This window comes from Entelurus aequoreus, linkage group LG09, assembly GCF_033978785.1.
Source record: "Entelurus aequoreus isolate RoL-2023_Sb linkage group LG09, RoL_Eaeq_v1.1, whole genome shotgun sequence".
In the NCBI taxonomy this organism is placed as follows: domain Eukaryota; kingdom Metazoa; phylum Chordata; class Actinopteri; order Syngnathiformes; family Syngnathidae; genus Entelurus; species Entelurus aequoreus.
The window spans coordinates 33,004,739-33,032,667 of NC_084739.1; the positions used below are offsets into that span (position 1 = coordinate 33,004,739).

At 40.5% G+C, this 27,929-nt stretch overlaps 1 protein-coding gene and 1 long non-coding RNA gene across 7 annotated transcripts in view; one reads left to right on the plus strand and one right to left on the minus strand.

Annotated features, from left to right (window-relative positions):
* On the minus strand, positions 1 to 26,643 carry LOC133657365 (uncharacterized). The gene is made up of 3 exons (XR_009827260.1): positions 26,201 to 26,643; positions 937 to 1,046; positions 1 to 833 (listed from the first exon to the last, which is right to left on the minus strand). It is a non-coding gene; the product is annotated as an uncharacterized LOC133657365 (long non-coding RNA).
* The window catches only part of fgfr2 (fibroblast growth factor receptor 2), a 63,194-nt gene continuing 61,653 nt past the window's right edge, over positions 26,389 to 27,929 (plus strand). Inside the window, exon 1 of one of the 6 annotated variants that reach the window (XM_062058618.1) lies at positions 26,389 to 27,151. The gene's annotated coding sequence lies outside the window, so the exon portion shown is untranslated. The remainder of the gene's footprint in view (positions 27,152 to 27,929) is intronic. The other 5 variants (XM_062058617.1, XM_062058619.1, XM_062058616.1 and 2 more) reach the window with 5 other exon arrangements.

A 27,929-nucleotide genomic window follows, 5' to 3' on the forward strand; every position in this document is an offset into this window, starting at 1 on the left:
GTGTGTGTGTGACAATCATTGGTATCTTTAATCTTTAAATAGATGCAATGATCGGCTTTCGCCTGGAGTAGGAGCCCAACACAAAGACAAAATAATAATAATAATAATAACACAAAGCGCAGTCAAAAAGGAGTGAGGCAAAATAACACACAAAAGGTGTGGAGAGAAAACAGTTAACACTACACAACAGAGCCACAGGAAGGAGACCAGTGAGTGGAGCGAGGGCAGAGGAGATGAACACGACTGAAGGGTGAACTGTCAGGAATCTACTGGCGCCGAGTGGATGGACTGGAGAGCTCAAGTAGTCAGGTAGAAATGGGTATCAGGTGTGCGCGCAGGTGACTCTGCCCCGTAGCCCAAAACCCAGCCATGCAACAAAAAGCCGACAGGCGGCAGATCATAACAATAGAGGCATGATGTCTGAATTGAACAGTTATGAGAATAAGAAAATGCCCGTTGACGCCTTCAGTGAGGGACTGGCAAGCTGCCCGTTAGAGAGCCCTGGTTTAGGGTTGATACACTATGTTTCAATGCACACACACTTTGGTGCACACAACTTAGCAGAGTCACACAATGACACAATTCATAAAACAGCAGTTAAACCTTCCTACTGCCGTTCGGAAAGCTGAAAGACCAAATCATGTGAGAAACAAAACAATTTTTCCCATTAGAAATAATGCAAATCTAATTCATTCCTAACAGACACCCACAAATATTAACAATATAAAACGTATGATTATAGTATCTACACATAAATAATTAGAAATGCAAATTAATGACAAATGAAGTGTATAAATGAACATTTAACATCACTTTTACCTTGATTGAAGACTCTAGTTGGTGAAGATGGCAATCAGCGAACATGGAGGAGAGGATAGACAAACCACACAGACGTCAACTTCGTACTTCTGTCTTGATTTCAATAGTGTTTCTCACCTTCTTTATCTTAGTGCTGGCACATGCTACTGTCTTTCAGGTAATGATGTCATTGAGTGGGGCTGAGCTCGGAAATAATGACTTCCGGTTGGGTTTGTGTTGAAAACAGGCTAAAACAGACAGGTTGTGTATTAAAGATAGGTTACACACACACACACACACACATGGATTCATGCAGTGTACATATCAACACAATAACCGAGACGGCATAAACAAACTTTTGGGAACATATTTCGTCAAAAACCAAATGCTACGAAAAGTGGGGCATACAAAAACGGAGTGTGGAAGTCTTGCGCTTCCGGGTTCTTCGGACCACCAATCACGGACATGACAGCTGCGTTCATGGTTCTGAACAATGATTTATTTTTCATTATGAGTCTCTTTGTGTGTTTTTCAGCCATCGTCTCTTATGTCCATCTCGCTCTCGCTCGCCTTCCAATCTCCCTCTCCTTCCCGGCTGCTCCCTTTAACAGAGCGACAGGTGATTAGATAAACACTCCCAGGTGGGTCATCTACGCACCTGTCGCTGATCTCGAAGCCGGTCCTGGCACACCCCGCTTCGCTACAGGTCCGCAGGTCACGACCCCCCCCCCCCCCCATCCCCCCCACGGAGGTATTATTGGATTAATCATTTTTCAAAAGTCAAATAGCTCGGTCACCGACGACTACATTTAATTAATGCAGTGGTTCTTAACCTTGTAAGAGTTACTGAACCCCACCAGTTTTATATGCGCATTCACCGAACCCTTCTTTAGTGAAAAATAAAATGTTTTTTTTTTCAAATTCAAGAAAAAGTTATGTTTTTTTATTTTATTTATTGAGACGGCGTGGCGAAGTTGGTAGAGTGGCCGTGCCAGCAATTGGAGGGTTGCTGGTTACTTAGGTTCAATCCCCACCTTCTACCATCCTAATCACGTCCGTTGTGTCCTTGGGCAAGACACTTCACCCTTGCTCCTGATGGGTGCTGGTTAGCGCCTTGCATGGCAGCTCCCTCCATCAGTGTGTGAATGGGTGAATGTGGAAATACTGTCAAAGCGCTTTGAGTACCTTGAAGGTAGAAAAGCGCTATACAAGTATAACCCATTTATCATTTATCATTTATTGGTGCACAAAATGAACCGTGCATGAACATCACCTTGTTCAAAGAACAAAACCAACACGGTGCATGAACTCACAACAAATGACACACCTTACACACATTACCATGAATTGATTAAGGTGGACCCCGACTTAAACAAGTTGAAAAACTTATTCGGGTGTTACCATTTAGTGGTCAATTGTACGGAATATGTACTGTACTGTGTAAACTGTACTGTTTCATATAATGTATTCTCTTCCTTTGCAATCTGCTAGTAAAAGTTTCAATCGATCAATCAAACAACCTGCAAATCCGATGGAAAATTAGCGGGAACATTGTTTGGGGGTCTGCATAATACGCCGATAGGGAGAAGTTTTTATTCACACGATAAGTCGTATGTGTCTTTACCTCCATGAGGCCGACTCACCGAACCCCTAGGGTTCAATCGAGCCCAGGTTAAGAACCACTGAATTAATGCAATCGCTCCTCTTGCAAGCCATCTTGCACATCCGAACCTACAAAGGTTGAGAAATTGCAGCAAAACAACATAATGGAAGTGAGAAGCAAGCAAACAACCCTTGGCTGGAAAGCACAGGGTAAAAGAAGGTGGCCAGGAGAGGGGCCGGGAATTGCCCTCAAGTCCAGTACGGTACGAATCGCCCCAGTGTGAGTACACCCTTAGACGTCCCCTTTGGCCCCCCAACTCACTGCTGCAGAATTTATCTGTGTAGAAGCAACAGGGGAGGGGAGCCCACTAGTGTGAACGTCAGGATTCTCAGGGATCGTCTTACAAGGTGTGTCTGCCTGTGACTTTCACTGTTACACTAATTATCCTACAAGCTGAGCTTTTCCCACAGTCCTGCTCTGTCTGCACTGCTCATACATGTCATTACATCCACACTTTTAAGGCTGAGAGATTATTTGCATTTCCATTTTACAATAATGCATACATGATGTCTGCACTGATCATTTATCTTGGTACACTGTTTACCACGTGGAGTGAGTGGTAAACACTCTCTATCAGGTATAATAAAACCTCAACCTAAGAGTGTTTTGAGCTAAGAGCTGTCTCTCGGTTAACTGTTGTGCTTTAGGCTACAAGCAAAAATTTGAGTCACCAGAATCCCCGCTATTAGTTGCCTTAGCAAACTGGTCTGTTAAATGCGACCTGAGCGCGACAGCGTTCACATTGAGGACGCATCGCATATACAGTACAGGCCAAAAGTTTGGACACACCTTCTCATTAAATGCATTTTCTTTATTTTCATGACTATTTACATTGTAGATTGTCACTGAAGGCATCAAAACTATGAATGAACACATGTGGGGTTATGTATTTAACAAAAAAAGCTGAAATAACTGAAAACATGTTTTATATCCTAGTTTCTTCAAAATAGCCACCCTTTGCTTTGATTACTGTTTTGCACACTCTTGGCATTCTCTCGATGAGCTTCAGGAGGTAGTCACCTGAAAGGGTTTTCACTTAACAGGTGTCATAGTTTTGATGCCTTACAATGTAAATAGTCATGAACATAAAGAAAACGCATTGAAATGAGAAGGTGTGTCCAAACTATTGGACTGTACTGTATATCCGATGTATATTCACATACGAAAGACACCTGGGTCGGATATGAGAAATTCAGAATTGCACTATTCACACCGACATGAAAAAATCCGATAACGTTTTCGTGTGGGCCAAAAAAAATGGGAATGACCTGCAGTGTGAACAAAACCTAGAAATCTTTTTTTCTTTTTAAAAGGCATGTTACATGATAACATTGTGCTGATTTGGTTTTCCAAGCACTAAATAAATTGGTTTCAATGGCTGATTTGCATTAAAAGTGTTTTGAGTTAAGGGGTCTGTCACAGAATCAATTAAGCTCGTAAGTTGAGGTACTACTGTATTTTTCGTTTGCTCATCACTTCTGCACCATGTGACTTAAACAAAGAAAGTGGAGCTAAACAATAAAAAACACGACATAGTAAAACTTGTGAACAAGAACTGTAGTAGTAAAGTATTAAACAGTGAGACATGTCTGTGCTATTAACCGGTAAAATTGTAAAATCATTAAGTAGTCAAGTGTCCTTCATTTTGTGTGCTTATTTTCTGATTGCATGCATTGAGATCCTCAGATAAAATGTAATTATTTGCATGAAACGGTCAAGTATCAAAAGTGTAATGAGACAAATAAATCATGACTGAAGGTTAGCTATTCTTACTGCACTTTTCCTTTAAAGTTAAACTATTACTATTTATTGCAGCTGCAACGAGACATATCCGCTGCTGCTGACGTGCGCTACTTTGCGGCACAAAGCACTAATGTGCTCTGTTGGAATAGTCGTGCACGTTGGCCTGCTCCCATTTTTCCAGCGTGATTTGATGATGATTGATGGAATCTGCTCTAACAGGGTATCCAAACAGTTAAGTGCTTTGAAATGAAGTGGAGCGTTCAACTTGATTAATTTATTTTTGCAGTGCATTTTGTTTTTTTAAACCGGGGACATCCATTAGTCACAGCATGTTCAGACATACATGCCTGTTTACACAAAGGAAGATTCTATAGATTTCTCCTAAACCCCTTCGACAAAGGCTGTGTTGTGTTGACGTGTGTGTATCTGCAGAACAGTTCCTCCAGGTGCATTCGCTGCTACCTCCATAGTTTACGTGCCTGGGGGACTTTTTAAATCCGTCCTGCTTTGCACAACTCAAAGCTTCTGACATTGTTGAGGGCAAAGGAAGTGGCGGGAATACAACCTGACAAATGCTGAGAGATGAGTTTTTTAGGAGACGCCGGAGCACGGCAGCGTGACTTGGACTTGCAAGTGCAGAACGATGTGGGAGACAACAATGTAAATCTGTCAGTCTGAGCCAATAAAGTGGGCAGGCTGCAACCAGCAGAGACCAGACGGGTCACCCACCGTTGATCCTTAGTACAGGGAGCCATGGAAACATGACGCACATCATGGACTTTCTGTACATTTACATTTACATTTACAGAACTGTATGCACGTAGCCTGTTTGTCATGTCTAACTCGTTTTTGCTATACATTCTTCAGTTTCTATCTTTGAATGTTTTGCAGATGCAACTCGCATCAAAAGGGTCAAAGGGCAGGGTCCTGGTGAGGAGGTTACTCCTCGGGAGACCGCTCAGCTCAAATTAGCCCGCAGATTGGCATTCACGGTCAAAATAGTTAACCTTAGCTCACCTGGCTATCCTTTAAGAAAACATATGCTTTACTTCAACACTACTCCAGTCTCATTTCAGCAGGGACAGTCGCGCATCCCCTTGTGTAAATATTTTTGGATGCACAGTAGGACTAGTAGTATGGTCTAAAATCTATATCACGATCAGTGTCGGCGCTCAGAATTTCCAAAATGGGGTCCCCGGGACCCCATCAAGTCATACAAATTTGTAAATTTTTGGGGTGCCATTTTTTTGTGATTTTTTTTAAAACAAATGATAAATGTATGCATTATCCTGTTATATCTCACATTCTATATTGTGTTTTGGAAAAAGGTTGTCATAAACATTACTTAATTCATTAAAAAAAATAATACAAAAAACACAAATTTTTATTCATATGTAAAAAAAATTCAGTTATAAACATTCATTCACTTTCTTCTTTCCTTCATGAATCTCAACTTTACTGCTGCCGGTATTTTTTTCTATATTTTTATTTAATAAGTTGTAGGTGTATTTATTTCAGTATAAAAGTGCTTCGATCATGAAATTATGATAATCGTGTGCCAGGGCATACATGCATATGACATATTTAATTGATTATGCTCACCTGTATGTAGATCATCAGTCGTTTAAAAACCGCCACATCTACACTTTCATGGCAAATAATGCCAACAAACTTAGAATTTTGCAAGTTAGTTTCAATGTAGTTTAATACAGTGGCACTCAATGCCTCAAGCATTTCATCTCTGGTTTGTGATGGCCATAAACTGTGTTCCCCTTTAAGAATGGCAATATGTGGGGTGAGTGACGTGTGTAAGTGAGTGGGCAAGTTAGGAGAGGTAGCGCTAGCATGTTCAGGAGTGTTAATAGCATGGTGGATGTCCGCTTGGTTTTGTGGAAAACATAAATAAAGAGTTGTAACAAATCGACGGCCTCGTCATTCCGACCAAAGAGCGGAATTGTAGGGTGTTTCTTGGTGCCTGGTGAGGCTGGATCTTTGGAAATCAGTGCACCCGGTCGTAAAGGTGTTCTTTTTCTTAGCCCGTGTACATGGCGTGCAAAACATCTTTCCATCTTCATAAGTGACCCATTTGCTGAAAGGTGGCTCCTGAAGCCACTTTTCATTGAAGCTTCGCTTCTTGGGTTTATTGCTCGCTATGACGAAAACAATAACACGCGGGAGTCCTAATACCAGAAATGCAGTATTTGTGATTGATAAAACTTTTGGCGAATCAAAATTTAAGAAATTGTACTGGAAAGTGCATTACTTTGAAGTGCACCAATAATTAATCATTAATAATTTGACCGGCAAATATAAACAAAACAAAACACCGGCGGAAAGCAATAATCGGTAAAAAAACATTTTAATATCCGCGTCTCGGCGACACGCTGACTTCCGGAATTTCACGTCCTTTCTGATTTCAATGTGTGAAAAGACACAAAAAGTGCGTTAACACCAACACGGACGATATATATTGCAGACTATTGAGATAATGATAAATATCACAATCTTTTATTTGGCATTTAAATGATAATAGAACCATTTTAAATCGAGCTACAAAGGCTCCTAATTTAGCTGCTGGCGTATGCGGCAACATATTGCGTCATTTCCAGTTCTCAAAACTATTATTAATCTACTTGCTAGTTTACTGTTAATAACTGCTTACTTTCTGCTGTAACATGGTTCTATCTACACTTCGGTTACAACATACCAAACACTTATTCTTCTGTGGTTCGGCTATTAGTTTTGGGCGATATTTCAAATTTGAATATACTGATGAAACTTCAAATTTTCAAGATCAACGAATGGTTACATTTTTGGATCAAAATTATAATCAGACAAAAAACAGGGTAGGAGCGTGTAATAATGATAATAACAATATCAGTTACATTTTTTAATGATTTATTACTATTTGCCCTGTTTTGAATCCTTTGTTTTTTGCATTTAAAGCCCTCCTGTGTAAACGATAACAAAAACGACAGAATATTTTTTGACATCAAAAAATATCCATTTAACCACTGTAGTATCAACTATATACTGATACTATACTTGGTATCGTTACTGTCGATATTTGTATCGATCCGCCCACCTTTGTTTACTTTCAAAAGTTCTAGCTTAGCAGTTAGCATATCCTCTGATGGTGTGTATTGTAGCATGTTTAGCTAATCCCCATGCTCCAGTGATGATAAAATAAGCTTTGTCATTTCTTACTTTGCTACTTCAATTGTGTTTCAATCAATCAATCAATGTTTATTTATATAGCCCTAAATCACAAGTGTCTCAAAGGGCTGCACAAGCCACAACAACATCCTCGGTACATAGCCCACATTTCTCCCCTTCTTTATCAAAGTGCATGGCATTTACCACTTTCTATGGCCTTATGGTGACTTATTTTGAAGTCGTACTTAGTTAAAACATAAAAGGGCAGAGAGTGAGTCACCGATGCTTGGGATTCTTAGTTTGAGCACTCAATTTTGCAGAATGATGTGCGGGCAAACGGAGTAGTTAGTTATGTGGGTATTTCATAGCATAGCTAGAAACTATACACATGTGAATGATTACAAGCTTTTATTGCCATACAGCATATATTCCTGCCACTGAACACAGCAGTGAATAGAGGCACAAGGACAAAATTATATATGGGAGTGGGAAGCTCAAAACAGCACAAAGCCAAGATCAAGTCTATAACTGCCGCCCCGCAGTGATTTAGGTGCTGTGACCAGGCTGCTTGTCCAATAGCTGCCGAGCAGAGTGAGTTAGGGTGGGGTGGCGGAGGTGTTGAGAACCTTGGCGGTAATGACCTGTTGATGATATCAGAACATAGAGCAGAGTCTTTTCTTGGCCCGTGGGTTAAAGGTCAGACAGCCTATTTGGTGATCTGGTGATTTATTCCCTGGGCCCCCTCGATCTATAAACACAATGAGAGCTATATACATGCTGGGAATGTGTGCGTCAGGGCCAAAAAAAAAAAAAGACCTTAAATACACAGTTTTGCTTCTTTAGGCCTATTTAGCGCCGACTTTGTCACCATAGCAGAGAGTGAAAGATGACAAGCTCGCCTCATCTGGGCTGAAAAAGACCCATAATTGCAAACAGATGTAACAATATGGTGAACGTCTACCCCAAACCTCTCCGCCTTGAAAGAAGTGCATCAGTGCTGCGCTCATAATCAGATTTATTCACCCTGTGAGTTATCACCTCTAACTAACTAATAGATGTGGAGGACAGGCTGGTTCTGTGCACCATTTAATATTTAACTTGGCTTCCTGTCGCTCCCAGGAAAGAAACTCCTGGGACCATTGCAGTCAGCACTAATGTCTAACCTGTTCCCTTGTCACCCCAATACCCGATCAATTGCACCAAGTGCCAAATTAATTATGTCACTTTCTCTAAGCAATCTAATCTAACTCCATGTCTAATGTTTCATGATGTGAGTAATTATTGTGATATTTTTTTTTCTTTTGGAAAATAATGACCTTTACTGAAGCACGAAATAATAATATAAGGTCCTTACCAATGCTGGAGTGATGTTGAAAGATTAAGTCACGAAGTCATGAAATAAAACAAAAACAAAACATATCATTATCAAATCCTAAATTGACACATATTATCCACACACATGGAGTTGGGTTGAGTTTTTGCCATTTATTTCTATTATGTGTTTTTTTTCATTGTTAATGTGATGGCTGTTTGTCTGTATGTGGCCTGTCATTTTGACAGGCAGGCTCCGGCTTTTACTGCAAGTTGGCTAGGATCGGCTCCAACAAGCGGTATAGAAAATCAGTCTCTCCGGGAATATGCGATGTCGTGATTGCAGAAATTCAAGCAAATTCAACCAATGCCCACGAATTGTGCGCAACTTTGTCCAATGCCCACAAAGTTCCCTGCATATTTTGGCCAATGAGCTTTATTTTTCCCCAATGGAATTTGTCTGTGGGTGGTGTTCAAATGACTACGTCAACTGTCTAATCACAACTTACGTTTGTTTTTGTGTAGACTAAGCAGAAACAACAACGTGTAACAATATAGTAACTCTTTGTTGCTCATATTGTAACTCAAACCTACTTCCTGTTCCTGTCTGCGGCGACGGTCTAATGTAGGATATAAACATTTAGCAACACAGCAAAGTCCTCATTTCCTAGTTTACGTGTATATATATATACACATTTAAGCTTTGTCTATGTAAGGCAGTGAAGAACAGGTTCTCATTTGCAATGCTGACCAAGCAAAAAGGCAGCATTTACACATTAGAGATGTTGATGTGTGATGATATTCTCTCATTTGCTATCATTTACCAACAAAAATGACTGCTCTTAACGTGTGAGAGTAAATGTGTGGGAACAGAAATACTTTTTCAAGGACGCACACTTTTCAAGCGTCAAAAAAACACAGAGAATGGTTGTAACTAATGGACAAAAGAGACAACAAGGAAGCCGTTTGTGCTTATTTTTGCAGTTAGAGAATGGTTGTAACTAATGGACAAAAGAGACAACAAGGAAGCCGTTTGTGCTTATTTTTGCAATTATAATTAATTCTAATTCTTGTGGGCAGTATAGCTCGGTTGGTAGAGTGGCCGTGCCAGCAACTTGAGGGTTCCAGGTTCGATCCCCGCTTCCGCCATCCTAGTCCCTGCCGTTGTGTCCTTGGGCAAGACACTTTACCCACCTGCTCCCAGTGCCACCCACACTGGTTTAAATGTAACTTAGATATTGGGTTTCACTATGTAAAGCGGTTTGAGTCACTAGAGAAAAAGCGCTATATAAATATAATTCACTTCACTTCACTTCAATTCTAATTAGTCATAGTAATCAAAACATGACAGTAAAACATATTTCGTCCGCTTGTACCCGTGATCTTGTCCTTTCAGTCATAACCCAAAGCTCATGACCATAGGTGAGGATGAGAACGTAGATCGACCGGTAAATTGAGAGCTTTGCCTTCCGGCTCAGCTCCTTCTTCACCACAACGGATCGATACAGCGTCCGCATTACTGAAGACGCCGCACCGATCCGCCTGTCGATCTCACGAACTCCTCCACTTGGGGCAAGTTGTTTCAATCTTATTGAAAAAAAAAAGTCTCAAAATATCGCAACATTTATACAAACTTTCTGAAAAAGCACAAAAAAGGCCAGCAAAATCCTGGAGGGACTGGAACATGCATGACTATGCACAAACAAAAACGATAATACTATTGCGTCCTTGCTTAAGTCATCTATTATAAGAAATGTTTGGAGAAGAGAAGCAACACATGATTACCACCCAGCAAGGTGTTTGTCAGATTGACATTTTTGCAAAATAAAACAACCACACAGAAAATGGTTACATCATGTCCTGAGTGGCTGTAAGGTAACGCGCCTTAGTCTTTGCCCTGACCAAGGTTAGGATGTGAAGCTTGAGGAGAAAAACAAACTTAAACGATGTCAGCACAGGCTGACGTCCTGACTTGCAAAAGTATGAGTCATACTCACAACGAGTGAAATCTTCTTGCTGCCAAATGAGCTGCGTAATCTGCTTGCGTGTGTGTGTGTGTCTGCAATGTTTGTGTGGCATCTTTATGAACCGTAAAACAGGAGAGGATAAAAGTTGGAAAAAAAGTGATCCCAAAACGTTGTGTCCATTCTTCATTTCATAAGAAGGTATTAAGTTGTCTTTGTGTTTCTCCTTGGAAAAGTGTTATTTTACTGGCAGTAATACTGCCAGTCATGTGGGAGGGAATGCAGACACTTTGATCTGCTATCACAGTGGAGCAGTACACCTCTGTTTTCCATCAGTATACTTTTTTGGAACTTGGGACAGTAAAACCACCTAAGGCTCAGTTTTGAGCTAAAAACATCAACTTTCTCCCCCTTTAGCTTTGTGCTCAGCTTTCGACTGAGCTGCAGGCATCCCAACTATTTCAAACACTCTTGAGTGCTGAGGTAGAAACATGTGAGGAATCTGGAGGATTGACCCTCCTCTTCCCTGATATCCCCTCCTGCTATCCATACTGTCCTTAACCTGCTGGGAGAAGAGAGGAGAGTGTGTCTTGTTGCCTGGATGAGGTTATTATAGCACAACTCTGGCATGAAGGAGGATGGATATAATAGAAAGACAACTAAATGAAACAAAAATGTAGTGAGCAAATATGTACCATTGTTTTATTTGTTAAGTGGGGCAGTGGCGGTTTTGGGCCTTATGTACAATTGCCCAAAGCGGCATTCTCTAGGGAGCGCTAAGAGGATGTGGAGGAGAAAAAGGGGTCTCACTCAGGGTGCCATTGAAGCTAAAATCGCTACTGAGTGGGGAGAAACACTCTCATCAAACCCAGATGGCAATAAGAGAAAATAAAAAAGACTTTGCTTCAACAAAAGTGGAATTTTTTTTACACAAATAGCAAAAATGAAAAAAATTAATTCCTAATTTTTTGGGCAATTTGTATCTATACCAAACTTTAGTCCGACTCTAACTCACCGGTATACCCAGTGGTAACACTGCTCAATACCGGTGGTCATTTTGTTTTCAAAATAGCAGCCAAAATGTTTAGTTTTTTTAAAGGTAAGAATTGTGACTGTAAACTGGAATAAAGCAGCAATGGAAATACTTTAGTTTTTTTTAACCTTTTCACTGTCACTGCTTCTCTGCTCTCGCCACTTCAAGAACAGCTGTTTTAGGAACAAAGCACAGTTCCACTTAAAATATGCCAGAGTCTTCATTATGCATACAATTATAGCCAAATACCAGCAGTTCTCAAACTCGGATAACACTTGGCTCTCCAAATACCACTGTAATGACTACCATTAAAATACAGTAGCTTAGTAGGTCGAAGTATTCATTAAAAACAAGGTCAAGGTTTTATTTAACAAGTATATTTAATATATTTGGCCACTGTAACATTACGCACAGTTTGAAAAATAAAATAATAGCTGTGTCTCAATTCGGCGGCTGAATCCTTTGCAGTGAGCATTTGTGGGGTGCTGATGTCAACGCGGTGCACGAAGGCTCTCCCAATTCACAAAAGCTCCAAGAGTCCTTCGAATCCGGCCGACAAATGTGTCCTTTTCTCCCATCCTTGGACACTTCACACCCTTTCATATCCCAAGATCTTTTGCGCACTCAACTCTGAAATTTGTTTTCAACATGGCAGCGCTATGCGCAGCGGAAAAGGCGACTTTAAAATGTAAGTATAGCTTTATTTATTCATTTAAACAGCTAAAAGCAGACATGTCAAGCTGGGGTGCCAGTAGTGATATACATTTATGTTAAAATACTAGACCTCGACTATCGTAATGTTGAGCGACCTCCGTGCACTTTGCCCCTCTCTTTACCCCAAGGGAGAGCCACATATCTGGACACTGCAGACAGCTTCGTGCCCGGAGCTTTTTTCAACATTTGGAAGTTAAGCCTTAGGACTTTTAAAGGCCGCAAAATGTTGACTTATGTATGTCCTATTAATGTGTGAAATATTGTAAATGTGTGCATCAATGTACCAATATTAGCTAGTGCTGTTTTTTGTGTACATTTACATGTTATTTGAAAATGTTGACTTCTATTAATGATTATTGTGATCTTGTGTTTAAGTTTTTTGTTGTGCAGAAAAATCAAGGAGGACATGAACTTGGACAAGGCAATTTAAAGGACGACAGATCAAAAAGAAATGACATAAAACACATTAATAACAGTTTGGATGAGCATTTAAGGCCTACTGAAACCCACTACTACCGACCACGCAGTCTGATAGTTTATATATCAATGATGAAATGTTAACATTGCAACACATGCCAATACGGCCGGGTTAACTTATAAAGTGACATTTAAAACTTCCCGGGAAATATCCGGCTGAAACGTCGCGGTATGATGACGTATGCGCGTGACGAAGTCAGAGTAACGGAAGTTATGGTACCCGTAGAATCCTATACAAAAAGCTCTGTTTTCATTTCATAATTCCACAGTATTCTGGACAACTTTTGCAATTTGTTTAATGAACAATGAAGGCTGCAAAGAAGACAGTTGTAGGTGGGATCGGTGTATTAGCAGCGGACTACAGCAACACAACCAGGAGGACTTTGTTGGAGCGCTAGCCGCGCTAGCCGCCGACCTCACCTTGACTTCCTACGTCTCTGGGCCGCCAAACGCATCGGGTGTAGTCCTTCGTCCTTCTGCCGATCGCTGGAACGCAGGTGAGCACGGGTGTTGATGAGTAGATGAGGGCTGGCTGGCGTAGGTGGAGAGCTAATGTTTTTAGCATAGCTCTGTGAGGTCCCATTGCTAAGTTGCTAAGTTAGCTTCAATGGCGTCGTTAGCACAGCATTGTTAACCTTCGCCAGCCTGGAAAGCATTAACCGTGTATTTCCATGTCCACGGTTTAATAGTATTGTTGATTTTCTATCTATCCTTCCAGTCAGGGGTTTATTTTTTTGTTTCTATATGCAGTTAAAGCACGATGCTATCACGTTAGCTCGTAGCTAAAGCATTTCGCCGATGTATTGTCATGGAGATAAAAGGCACTGAATGTCCATTTCGCGTTCTCGACTCTCATTTTCAAGATGATATAGTATCCGAGGTGGTTTAAAATACAAATCCGTGATCCACAATAAAAAAAGGAGAGTGTGGAATCCAATGAGCCAGCTTGTACCTAAGTTACGGTCAGAGCGAAAAAAGATACGTCCATCACTGTCTCTCAAGTCCTTCACTGTAACGTTCCTCATCTACGAATCTTTCATCCTCGCTCAAATTAATGGGGTAATCATCACTTTCTCGGTCCGAATCTCTCTCGCTCCATTGTAAACAATGGGGAATTGTGAGGAATATTAGCTCCTGTGACGTCACGCTACTTCCGGTACAGGCAAGGCTTTTTTTTTTATCAGCGAGCAAAAGTTGCGAACTTTATCGTCGATTTTCTCTACTAAATCCTTTCAGCAAAAATATGGCAATATCGCGAAATGATCAAGTATGACACATAGAATGGATCTGCTATTCCCGTTTAAATAAATAAAAATCATTTCAGTAGGCCTTTAAAACAAAAACATTTTCATAAGCTATATAAATTAATAAACTAATGTGCTGAAACTGCAGGTTGTAATTTCCTCTGTCTTCGTTGCAAATAATTTTATGATAATATTATTATGCTATCCCAAATGATATTGCACCCAATATTTACTATTACTGGCTATAATGTAAGTAATTTGACAAGGTTAGAAAAGTACATCAATTGTGAATCATGTATCAATAATGTAATTGCTAAATAGGATTGTGTGGTGTTGCTGTATGGATGGACCGTGAGGACTCTTTCTGGGACATCATCTGGATTGTCTGCGTGTTTTTATTGGTACATGTCCCACTACAACAATCATTCACAAGCATAACAATAAATCCACCATTACCTAATATTTAGGAAGAACAGCTTTGGAATGCTTGTCAACACGTGACACATCTCCATGACAACCATCGGTCGGCTCTAACCGCAGGAAAATCAGACCCTGGCGGTGCCGGTAGCTCTTTGCCAACCCTCTAAAATAAAGTAAAGGACCAAGAGAACACAAAAAAAACGATTCAACATTCTTCTCTTAATTTCACCATTAATCAACCTCGCGCGACTGAGTAGCAGATACATGGCGTAAACATAAGAGCCATGTAACCAGGAAGTGTCCCATAGGCTAGACGTCCCAATTCATATCGCTCCAGCCGCTGCTGGATGATTCTCGCCAGGACCCACGTACACTTCGTCGACCGCATGGACTGGGTCCTTGGTGGAATGCACCTGCCAAATTGAGACACAGCTTGTGTTTGAATATTTAATTAAATTACTTTTTTGGCACACCACTAGATGGAGCCTGCGTACTAGTAGTGGTACCCGTACCACAGTTTGAGAATCACTGCAATATAAGGATTGGAGAAGAAAATTAGCTATTGGTTATAATCTCATATATTTTACATGTCAACTGTTCATTCATATGAAATTTCCCTTTTTAAATAAAATAACTCTACAAATCTACAAATATCCAATTCTTCTTTGTTTGCTGATAACCATTAGCATGGAAGTGATGTGGGGCTAACCCCTGACCAATCACAACAGATGAGTGTGGTCGGGGGAAGGAGGTTAAGGGATTAAGCGTTTCCGGCAAGAGGAGAAGAATGCAGATTTGCCCTGGACACAATTTGAGATTTAGGGAGTCGTTTATTAATAATAAAAACATACTATAGTACCCCACTGGGATCCAATGTTTCCAATAAATTCTTTAATGCCACTGAAAGCCCCTGAAATAAGCAGTATTAACGGTGGTTATCTTATATTATACACTGACTTTTGCAAAAACTGATTGCCTGACTGCCTGTAATAATGGTTTTATGCTGGCCACATGATGACTTTGGAACCACTTATTTTTATTTAAAATATTTCCAAAGGGAAAAATGGTATCAATATCGAAACAAAAAGGTTGACCTGCGTCCTAAAATTATGTTCAACCTCGCTTCTACTGTACACTGCACTTTCCACAGTGTATTTTAATCCTGCTAAAAGCCCCACTCACCAATACATCCCCCTGCAGGGAATGTATGTGGTTTAAATTAAACCCTGAGGCTTGTCTTCCCACCTTAACCCCCACACAGCGCTATGCATTTGCTTCATATTTTGCACAGGATGTGACCTCACTCATGTTTGATGTTTTAATTACAGTGTCAGTGATATAGTGGCAGAGCAGGGAGGGAGTTAAGATTCTGCATAGTAAAGTCATAATAACATATCGCTGCCATTCATGATTAAGAGCAGCGCCCTAGAGGTGGACGATCGTGCAAAGAACAAACATGCTTTGTGCTCTGTTAATGTTTCTGAAGGCCTTTTGTACAGAAGGATGTGTTTAACTTTTCGGGCTTAGTTTAATGTAATGGTGTAGTATATATTTGCTCTACAAACACACTGCAATGGTGGATTGACTCGAGATAGATAGATAGATAGATAGATAGATAGATAGATAGATAGATAGATAGATAGATAGATAGATAGATAGATAGATAGATAGATAGATAGATAGATAGATAGATAGATAGATAGATAGATAGATGGATTATACATAGGTAGCACAATCAATTAAAATCAAATACAAGAAGTACATAATCAATTCTGCCTTCGGAAAGATAATATTGCTCAGTTATGAGAAGTATAAACTAGATATTATGTTTATTGGCTCCAGCTACCTCTTTCCCAAGGATAAGCGCACTGTCTACCGATAGTGTAGCATTACAGAGTAATGAGTAAAGTAAAGCCATGAGGTCAAAGGAACTAGCTGAAAATCGTCGCAAAGCACAGAAGTAAAACAGCAAGCCTACAAAAAACGTTAATGTTCCCAGGAGCACAGTGGCTTCCATAGTTTTTGATTGGCAGATGTTTGGGACAGACAGGACTATGCAGGAACACTGAGCTATCGAGAAAAAGGAACCTCCAAGAAGCTGATGACAGCCACTACTGCAGCCCTCAAACAGTCCAGGTCCTTGTGAAGTAATGGATTTTTCAAGGAAAGAGTCATGGACTTTTACGTAGAGTATAAAAAATATGAAACTAGCTCACAGATAACTCACAAGAACAAGACTCTCAGATATTTGTTCATTTCCTGTCTATGCTGTTGCTCTGTACAAACAAAAACAATCAGGATTATTTTAAGGCCTATTTCCCTCTTTCGACCGAAGTTGCCAAAGGACCAAATTATCGGTTGGCTATAAAATACTATCCTCACTGATTATCCTGTGCTGTTGGGTGATTTTACAAGGATTGTTACAACCCAATCAACGTGATAAATGGTTGGAGCCGACAATTATAAAAGTTACACTTTTTTTTTTTTGTGATCGACGATGCTGTTGTGTGTGGTCAACAGTAAGGAGTCCCCAGCCATAGTTGCAACATGGAACGGAACAGTAGCCAATCAGGAAGCGAGCTGACTGAAGAGGATGGAAGCTAACAGATAATAGCGACTGGCTGTGTAAACTTCAAAATGAAATTGACTTCATAATGGAGGCTATATTATTGAGTTGTGGCAAATACACACATTTTTATTTAATGAGTCCTAAAAGTCTCATGATGCGTTTCATTTACCTCATAAGTTGGAAGTCGGAGCTGGAAATGATGTCATGGCCAAGTTATGAGCATTCCATTTATGAAGTCATGCAGGTATCAAGACTGCCACATCCATGAAAGCTATTCCTGTGCGTGCCTTGTCTGAATACAAACAACTTTTGGACAAATATGCGCTCTTTTTGCAACGTTCAAACACAGTGGATAAATAGGAAAGACAAAGGCGCCATTGTCAGCTATGACCTACGCATATACTACATGAGAAAAGGTAATTTACACTACAGTAACATTACCATATATCTGTACAATTATTTACTGTTACGCCTTCCTAGGAAGAAGAAAATATTTTGTACCCCCTCACTCTCCTCTGCGACTATAAATACTGTAATTTGTCTATAAAACTGTTATAAGTTCACCTCGGCAAAACATCCTTATTGACAATAAAGAAAACAACAAACCAGTCTTTTCTCGTCTAGTAGTCACAGTGAAGCCAAGCGCGACACACTTTTTGTCCTATTTTAGTACAGAAAAAAAATACATGTTCCCTGAGGTCACACACGACTCCTTGCATTGCACTGCACCCACCCAGGCTCCTGTATATATATATATATATATATATATATATATATATATATATATATATATATATATATATATATATATATATATATATATATATATATATGTATATATATATATATATATATATGTATATATATATATATATATATATGTATATATATATATATATATATATATATATATATATATATATATATATATATATATATTAGGGATGTCCCGATCCAGGTTTTTGCACTTCCGATCCGATACCGATGTTGTTTTTGCACTTCTGATCCGATACCCATACTGGCCGATACTGGCCTATCCGAGCATATATTAAAGTTTAAAGTTATTTAGCCTACTTAGTTGTCAGATTCATGTTGAAAATGGTTTTAGTACTCTTGATAACAACTAGCCAGCTGAATTAGGTGAGTTTGAATAATACACAATGGTTGGTAACAAGAAACTGACCTGTTTATTCAAGGATAAACACAAAATAGACAAAATTATACATGACAAACAGAAATAGCATCATTGAACTAGGACTGGGCGATATGGCCTTTTTTTAATATAGCGATATTTTAAGGCCATATCGCAATACACGATATATATGTGGATATTTTGCCTTAGCCTTGAATTAACACTTGATGCATATAATCACAGCAGTATGATGATTCTATGTGTCTACATTAAAAGATTCTTCTTCATACTGCATTAATATATGGTACTTTTAAACGTTCATGCAGAGAAGGAAATCACGACTAAAAAAATCACTATTTTTTTCATACGGTGTTGATCTGGAAAAGTTTGCCTCTGCATTTTGATGGTGTGGGCGTTTGGCACCGAATGGAGATGTTGACATGCGGAGTAAGCACTGTTCTTTCTCTAGCAAGTGAATTTTCAAATGATGCTACATATTAGCAGTAATGCTACTTTTTATAGCAACGCTTTTGCTCCACACTTGACAAATTACGGTTGTCTGTTCGACATATTCACACTTCAAGACAAACCACCGCCAGACGATGGACCCCCTGCTGTTTTTTGGTGGAATTAATTAATTCTTCCTTTATTCGTATTTCCACTTGCACGGCTGCGCTAGCATCACAGCTAACGTTAGCCATGCTGCTACCTCTCTGCTGGGAGAGTGCGTATACGTATTTGACGTATGACGTGACAGTATGTGACGTGTGTACGAAGGTGCGCTTGCTGTCTGTGAGAAGGAGACACAGGAAAGAGTGAGAAGAGCCTGTCCTGTAATGCCCGCAGCTAAAAGCAACTGCGTGAGAACATATACTCGAATATCACGATATAGTAATTTTCTATATCGCACAGAGACAGCTGACATTTTTACCGGTAACTTTTAATTCACATGACCGTCTTAACGGTTAGGACACAGACCTGTGGATGTGTTGAAGGTGTGCTGGAAAATGCAGAACGGAAATTAGGGAGCAGCAGAAAAGTGGAATGTATTATTTAAATCGGTGCATTGGAAAACACGGACCGGAATTTTTTTTAAAAACTGGATCTGGATCGGCATTTTCCCATGCCTTGCCGATACGCATTTTTTAGCAAATATCGGCGGCTGATCCGATCCAAATATCGGATCGGGACAACCCTAATATATATATATGTCAAAGTTAACATTATAATAACAGGTTAACTATAAATTTGAATAAACGCACAAATTTTTTTAACGGCCGATTAACACGAACACTTCCTTTTTGACCGTGCCGTAGCGGGGGGAACTTGCCTGCAGTTCATTTGCTGCTGATGAGCCACAAGCAAGCAGAAATGGACAAAATAAAGTCTACCATATGAAAATATCAGGTTGAAAGCCATTGCAAGCTGTTCTCCCGACAAAAAAGGACTATTTTTCACCGTGAAATGAGGCAACATTCCTGCAGCAAACACCTGCTGCGCGTGTTGTTCAGAGGTGGGTGGTGCTTCACTTCCGTGTTCAGATTACGGTCAAGCTGCAGTGATAACATAACATTTAAATTGTTACTGTGACTGTTTTAGTAAGTAAGATGACAGAAAAGCTCAACATAATTAAAAGACAGTTGGCAGGATGTAGAAAGGAGACTTTTTTGTTGCAAACAGTCGATCCGACATCAAAACATTTCAAGACACTTTCTCAAAACAATTACACACTTTTCCGGCTTCAAAATAAAATTGTTACACTATACATCCGGTTTAACTACATTTAGGGTTTCTCCTTAATGTACGGCTTCATATTAACTGCCACACCTAACAAAATTAAGTAATATAATGTATTGTATTCCAACAAGTATTTCCTCCTTGCACACGTCTCACAATTTTTAAATCTGTTGCAACATCAAAGCCCTGTCTGTACTTGGCTTAGAGGAAAAGCTGACTATAATTTTGACTGGTGCCCAGTAAATCACAGGGCGATGGTCAATGCAGCATTGAATAAAGTGAGTTATGTGAACCACTTCACTAACAATGCAGATTTCTTCATCTGACTAGCTGAATTCATTGACTTTAACTCCATAAATGGTTTGGGTTACAACCATGTGTTGTTTTTCCTTTTGATTTTACTGCCATCTCTATATAGGATCTATGGAGTTCAGCTAAACAGTTTTGGGTCACCTCTTGCACCAAGGTTCTCCCTTGACACTTCAGTTTGGCTTGGTAGTCAGCTTTCGGATGAGTCGCAGTTGTCCCAAACTTCTGTCATCTATGAATTATAGAAGTCACTGTGCTCTTGGGAATAGTAGCTTTTTTTTTCTGTAGCCATGCTGGAATCACAAATCTCCAAGCTCTCCAGACAGTTATTTCAAACTCACTGCTCCTTTTTTGCTCTGATGTGCTTTGTCAGCACTGAGGCTCAAATACATTAGCAACAATTTCTAAAATCCTGTGCTTTGCCAGCGAAGGGGGTCTGAAAACTTCCTAATGATTGAATTCTAGTACAGCTCCAAGTAAGTTATTATTACTTGCTCAACAAGAACAGAGAGGTAGCTGGTCTAAGGACAAAGGGAAGCTAGTTATTCATTAGCTCATTCCGACAGCATCTTCATTTTGCATTGCTGCAGGAGGGATGCTTCATGACCACAGAGAGAAGGGAGAAGGAAGAGTATAAGCATTGAAGACATGCTTACATGCTAGCCTTCAATTGATGATTCAACAGAAGAAAAATAACAGAAAATCAATAAGTTTGCTTACGGATGTTCCTAAGATTGCATGGCCATGTTCATTTCCTTTCAGTGGCTTCATTGTTTCAAACAGTGTGCCAGCAGGACTAAGGAAGCAAGCAAACTGAATAAAAGATTTTAGAAGAACATCAATGACAAGTTGATGGATACCACAGTGCCGGGCATTGACTCCATCGAGTTTGCAGTCAAAGGCCCAATGAGACTCTGCTTGATGACCCCCTCCCCCCACATGTGAGACGCTCAAACAACGGTGGGAAATAAATGATGTAAGGGAAATAAAAAGTGGAAGCCTTTCGTGTCACCCTCGAAAAGTCAATGAAAGTCTCCCTCTGAAATCTACAACTGCCTCTTTATTTCTTTATAGTTCTACTGGAGGAGGAGGGAAAGGCAGAAAGGATAGAATGCTTTGTTAACTGGCCAAACGTTTGTTACTATATGAAAATGAATAGAAGTTTTGTACCTTTCTCTTTTAATGAAGTGTGCTTCAACCGTGGAAGAAAATATTAAGTCTTTGGGAATTACAGTTTTCCACCCACTCCTGTATCTCTTTCAGGGTATTTTTTAAGAAGTGTAGCAGACAGCTTGAAGTCGTAGGGCTGAGTACACACGGCACAAGGATATAGTACACACGGCACAAGGATTTTTGGGGGCCAAGTCAAGCTGTGCAGTAGGTTTCGGAATGAGGGTGTGTGAGCCGGCATAGCGTACATAGGAGCATTATCCAGGTTTAAAGGGGCTGTTTGGGGCGGCGTGGCTCAGATGGTACAGCGGCCGTCCCAGAAACTTGAGGCTACCGCCATCCTAGTCACAGCCGTTGTGTCCTTGGGCAAGACACTTCACCCACCTTGCTCCTGATTGTTCGTGGTTAGCGCCTTGCATGGCAGCTTCTGCCATCAGTGTGTGAATGGGTGAATGTGAAGTATAATGTTAAGCGCTTTGAGTATTGTGCAGTTATAGTAAAGTGCTATATAAATACAGACTATTTACAATTAATTTGCAACTTGCTCACAGTTAAATTTTTAAACCAAAAATCTAAAAAGAACACCAATGGCTAGCCTATGTTACCATTAGTGGTTTGACAGAGAATTCATTTTTTAAAGTGTGTATATTTGTCATAATTACTAATTATATTGGATAAAAAAATATTGTTGCCCCAGGGAATTTGTTTGTGTGCACATACACAAAAGTAGTCCCAGAGAAGGAACCAACAATTTGTAGTTTGTTGTTGTTACAAATGCATTCAATGATAGCTAACGTTAGCTATCGAAATCACTATCATTAGCTAAGAACGCACAAAGCAAATGCATAGGATGTTACATACGAGCGTAGTTACGTCTGTCATTGCGTGCTGAAAGCCGAAAGAAGTTAGGATATTATGCTGAAAACACTTTGGAAAATTACACCCTCTTAGCATCCGCGTGAAGCGGGGGTGTCAAACTTGGCTACATCGCAGTTACGGCTGCTTGTAACAAAAAATAATATATGAATTTGCCTATGCATGTGATTATTATTACGATGTAAAAACAATCTGTAGATCTAATGTAAAATATACAGTGTTTTTACAAGATATTACAGGAAATGGAAAACAGTAAGACTTTTTTACAGTAATAAACTGGCAGTTTATTCGCTTGAATTTTACTGTAAAATGTACGACGGCTTTTATAACATATTACTAAAAAAGAAAAAGAAAAAACACAGTTTTTTTTTTATTCTGGCAACTGAGCTGCCAGTTTTTACCATTAAAAAATACAACAATCCAAGATTATACGGTAAAAAATTGGCAGCTCAGTCGACATAATTTTACCGTAAAAAAACAGTGGTAGAGATTGTTTAAATTTACAGTAATATGCTGTAAAAATTTGACCTTAAAATCTAATGTCATTTTTACAGTGTGCAACTTAATACATATCTTGCCTTAAAATCATAAATCAAGCAGATATTTATCCATCCATCCATCCATCCATTTCCTACCGCTTATTCCCTTCGGGGTCGCGGGGGGCGCTGGAGCCCATCTCAGCTACAATCGGGCGGAAGGCGGGGTACACCCTGGACAAGTCGCCACCTCATCGCAGGGCCAACACAGATAGACAGACAACATTCACACTCACATTCACACACTAGGGCCAATTTAGTGTTGCCAATCAACCTATCCCCAGGTGCATGTCTTTGGAGGTGGGAGGAAGCCGGAGTACCCGGAGGGAACCCATCCATCCATCCATTTTCTGCCGCTTATTCCCTTCGGGGTCGCGGGGGGCGCTGGAGCCTATCTCAGCTACAATCGGGCGGGAGGCGGGGTACACCCTGGACAAGTCGCCACCTCATCACAGGGCCAACACAGATAGACAAACAATATTCACACTCACATTCACACACTAGGGCCAATTTAGTGTTGCCAATCAACCTATCCCCAGGTGCATGTCTTTGGAGGTGGGAGGAAGCCGGAGTACCCGGAGGGAACCCACGCAGTCACGGGGAGAACATGCAAATCCACACTAAAGATCCCGAGGCCGGGATTGAACTCACGACTACTCAGGACCTTCGTATTGTGAGGCAGACGCACTAACCCCTCTTCCACCGTGCTGCCAGCAGATATTTAAGTATTTTATTTTTATTTTGACAAACAAACTATTTGGAAATTATGATAATATATTATTTGTTGCAATATTGAACGATATTGAAGTTCAAAAGGTATGGAATTTCATGCAGTACATTTATTTTTGTCTGTCAGAATGGAAAGACCGAATACATTTAGTAAGAAAAGATACAATATTTGTAATAATAATTAGCTTTATTGTATCCCAAGAGAAATTTGTCTTGGACATCAAGCCACAGCGCTTTACATACATACATACATACTGTACATGCATACATACATACAGTTCATCCAACAATACAGTGACGACAGTGAACAGTGCGAAGTTATATCAGTTAGTTATGAGATCACACTTTACACGCCCCTCGTATTGCACACCTCCCGTATTGCACTATCCCAATATTGTACTCCTTATTATTGCATGGGGTTATTACAGTAGTTTTCTGTTGTTAAGTGCTTTGATTGCCAGTGGGACAAAGGAACATCTATACCTGTTGAGTTTGCACAGTATGTTGCTGTTCTGTACTGTTTACCATTTGGCATCAACACAATTTCACTATGAAGTATGTGGTGTGGTTCACGGGTGATTTTAAGACCCTGTTTCCTCACGGTCTTGTCGAATATTTCTCGAAGGGAACAAATTATTTTACCAGCCCTCTTGATACGGTTTTGAAGTTGGGTTTTGAGTTTGCCAGACAGATTTCCAAACCATGTGGAGATGCCATAACGGACGACAGATTCAATGTTTGCCTTATAAAACAACATCATGATATTGCTTGCCACACCGCGGACCCTGAGCCTCCTTAGAAAGTGCAGGCGCAGGTTAATACTTAATTGACACATATTATTTCCAGGTGTTCGCGGGCCATTTAAAATGATGTGACTGGCCACATCTGGCCCTGGGGCCTTAAGTTTGACACCTGTGGCGTAAAGGTTAGAAACAGGCCCTTTAAGGATTGATTGATTGAGACTTTTATTAGTAGATTGCACAGTACAGTACATATTCCGTACAATTGACCACTAAATGGTAACACCCGAATAAGTTTTTCAACACGGCGTGGCGAAGTTGGTAGAGTGGCCGTGCCAGCAATCGGAGGGTTGCTGGTTACTGGGGTTCAATCCCCACCTTCTACCATCCTAGTCAGGTCCGTTGTGTCCTTGGGCAAGACACATCACCCTTGCGCCTGATGGGTGTTGGTTAGCGCCTTGCATGGCAGCTCCCGCCATCAGTGTGTGAATGTGTGTGTGAATGTGGAAATACTGTCAAAGCGCTTTGAGTACCTTGAAGGTAGAAAAGCGCAATACAAGTATAACGCATTTATCATTTAACTTGTTTAAGTCGGGGTCCACGTTAATCAATTCATGGTAAAGGCCCTGTTTACACTAAGCCGGATAAGGTTATCCAGGGTAAATCACACCTAACCTTATCTGTGTCCACACACAACAATGCCACCGTTTAAGACCACCGCCCCCCCCGTCCACCGGCGCAACGCGACCTAGTACGCATGTGCGGAAAATGAGCACGTCATAGTCACCTCCAGTGTTGCTTTGTGTGCAAGTTCTTAAATTTAACTTATCTGAACAATATTTAGTGTTGTGGTATTTCAATTAACTGGAATCCAGTGTGCTGTGGGGCCCTATTGTAGTGAATCACACCTGAGCCATCATATATTAATCACATCTTTATTAGACACGTAAACAATGTGATAAAGAACATTTAACATTAATCAAACTAGGGATCTAGATATCTGGTTAGGACACTCCTCACTCTTTTGCCTTTACCTTCATTGTCCATTTGTTTTTGGTGACTTTATATACTCTGGACCGAGACGTTGAGTCCGCGACATATATGGCGGACAATAACTGATACAGTCTGCTTTGCCAGTCCAAATGCATTCGCTGTTTTCCTCGACGGCCAGGTAATACAAAGCACACGCTATCTTTTTTATCAAATCCACGGGAGCTCGCATTCTCGTTTACTCTCCTTCGACAAATGGACGAAGTTTTTCGCTAAGTAGCCGGACATTGGAAAGTTCCCTTGCCGTCTGAGAAGTGTTGTATCCCAAATAGCTGCAATCGCCATCTCTTAAGGTATTCATGTGTGATTTCCACAAGCGTCTGTACATGTAGAAGAATGAGAAACACGGGTATGTCTGGATGACTCGCCTTCATACTTCCAGTGGTTAGCTCCGAGCTACGAAACCGCTTTATTATGAAGCTGGCTGTGGCGCGTCCTTTCTGGCGTCACTTCCTCTCCGAACTCACTTTGTAAACGATCAATGAGTCCATACAAAGCTATGAGCCGGAGATTCAAGAAATACACGGCTGACTTACCCGTGTAAAAATGTGTCCGAGGGCCTTAGGCTAAATAACTATTCATTTAAGGGGTTAAACGACTTAGTGTAGACATGGCCTAAGTGTGAATGGTTGTTTGTTTGGCTGGCCTCATACCTACCAGTGAGTGTACTACTGGTTAACACACATAAAATTGTGCTAATATTTAAATGAAAATGTATCACGTGCTGTAAGAGGTCATGGGTGATAACCTCTCATTCTGTGCTATCATATAATTATATTTTAATGTGCATTTGTGGGACTGCGTGGCAATAAAATAAAGGTGTACTCACCTTGCTGTGACTGGCTGGGAGTGGCAGGCAGGTGACTTCCTGGTGTGGCGCCCACACACGGCTCACGAAACAAAATAGTGTTTATATTCGAATTCAAGTTAAACCTCGCATGCATTTACTTGTTTGTTTGCTTTCGTGTTGTTATTTGCGACTTTTCGTGTGTCCCCCGTGACACCCGGAAATGTAGTTGCCCCCTTTTGAGCGGGAGATAGCGCGTCTTGGCCACCGGGGGGCGCTCTATCCGCGGTGCGGAGCCAGGGCCCCTCCTTTCTCAGCGTGGCTCCCCAAGTTTGAGTGACTTGAGAGCGGCCACGGGAGCAGCCAGACGGCCCCTTTTTACGCGCTCGCATGGGCGGAGAAAGGCGGAGGCCCAAAGGCACTGCGGCCAGGAAGCGACTCGAGTTACAGCTCAAGGGGGGCCTCTGACACCCCGGAGGAGGGAGCGAGAGGGAGGGCAGTGTGTGCGTGTGGAGACGTAAGGAGGAGAAGACGCTAGTAAACCTGACAAAGCGTCTGCTGTCGGCGAAGAGAAGAGGACACACGCTGATGGATTTTAAGACGTTTTACCGAACCTCGTAATCCCACCACCCTTTTTTTTAGTGACTTTCTTTTTACTTGACAAGTGCACAGTTGGATTGTTGGAGAAACTATTGGTGACGAGGAGGAAAGTTTCGGGGCTACTTCGTTGTGCCTTCTTTTTTTTTTTTTGGAGCCCCACTTCCACGGATGAAACACCTAAAAGTGGGATTTTCTCTGCATGGCAGCGGACTGCTCTGCGAATCGAACTTGGAATATACTCTGTGATTTGTTCTGAATGTGGATTAGTCCAAAACCGAACACATTTTTTGGTGCATTGAGGAGTTGGAGACGTTTGGATTGAGCCCATGTTATGTCCTCCCTTCTTAACTGTGCATGCCAAAACAAAAATCTCCACCACTTTAGCCCGCTTTGGTAAGATTTTTTTTTTTTTTTTACCATTTTGTACTGTTTATGATCAAAGTCATAAATTTGGGCATTTTTAAACTCATTCTGCATTCATGTATTCCGAATTTAAATGCACCAAAACACATTAAAACTTTAGAATATGCTCTAATACCTTTTTTATTATTGAATTATTCCCCCATTCATAGTAAAAATCGACCTGTTTGTTTTTGAAGAACTATACGGCACCTTGCACCATAGCTTTAGAAGCCATTAGCATGCGCCCTGGTTATTTATTACTATGCTTCATTTTCTACATCGCCTTTATGGTGCCAATTATCCTGTGAACGCAGTTGTTTTTCCACCGCTTTGGTGCCGGCGCCCTAAATCACTGAGCAGCTCCAAATGACCCCCCATTGAGGAAAAGCCAACTGATTTGCATCCCAATAGGAATTCAATCAGCGCCAAGAAATTTCATTCAAATTCTGCTTTAAATTAAGTGTGGAGCAAAGCAACAGGATTGAGCACAATTTTTCTGATCAATTGCACATTGTATGTATTATTTTATTGAAAAAGCCTCTATCTTTGCATCTAACTTTTTGTAAATTTCACGTTATTTGTGTTTACCAGGTAAATATCAAATGCAATGCATGTAAATGACACGGTTAAGTGTCATCAACAAGTTACGGGGATTGATTGAAACTAAATATGTGTTGTGTTTTGTGGAAATATAATTGGTTAATGCAGTGATTCTAAAACAGTGGTAGGCTAGTGGTATGCCAAATAATCACTCAATTAAGTATTCAAA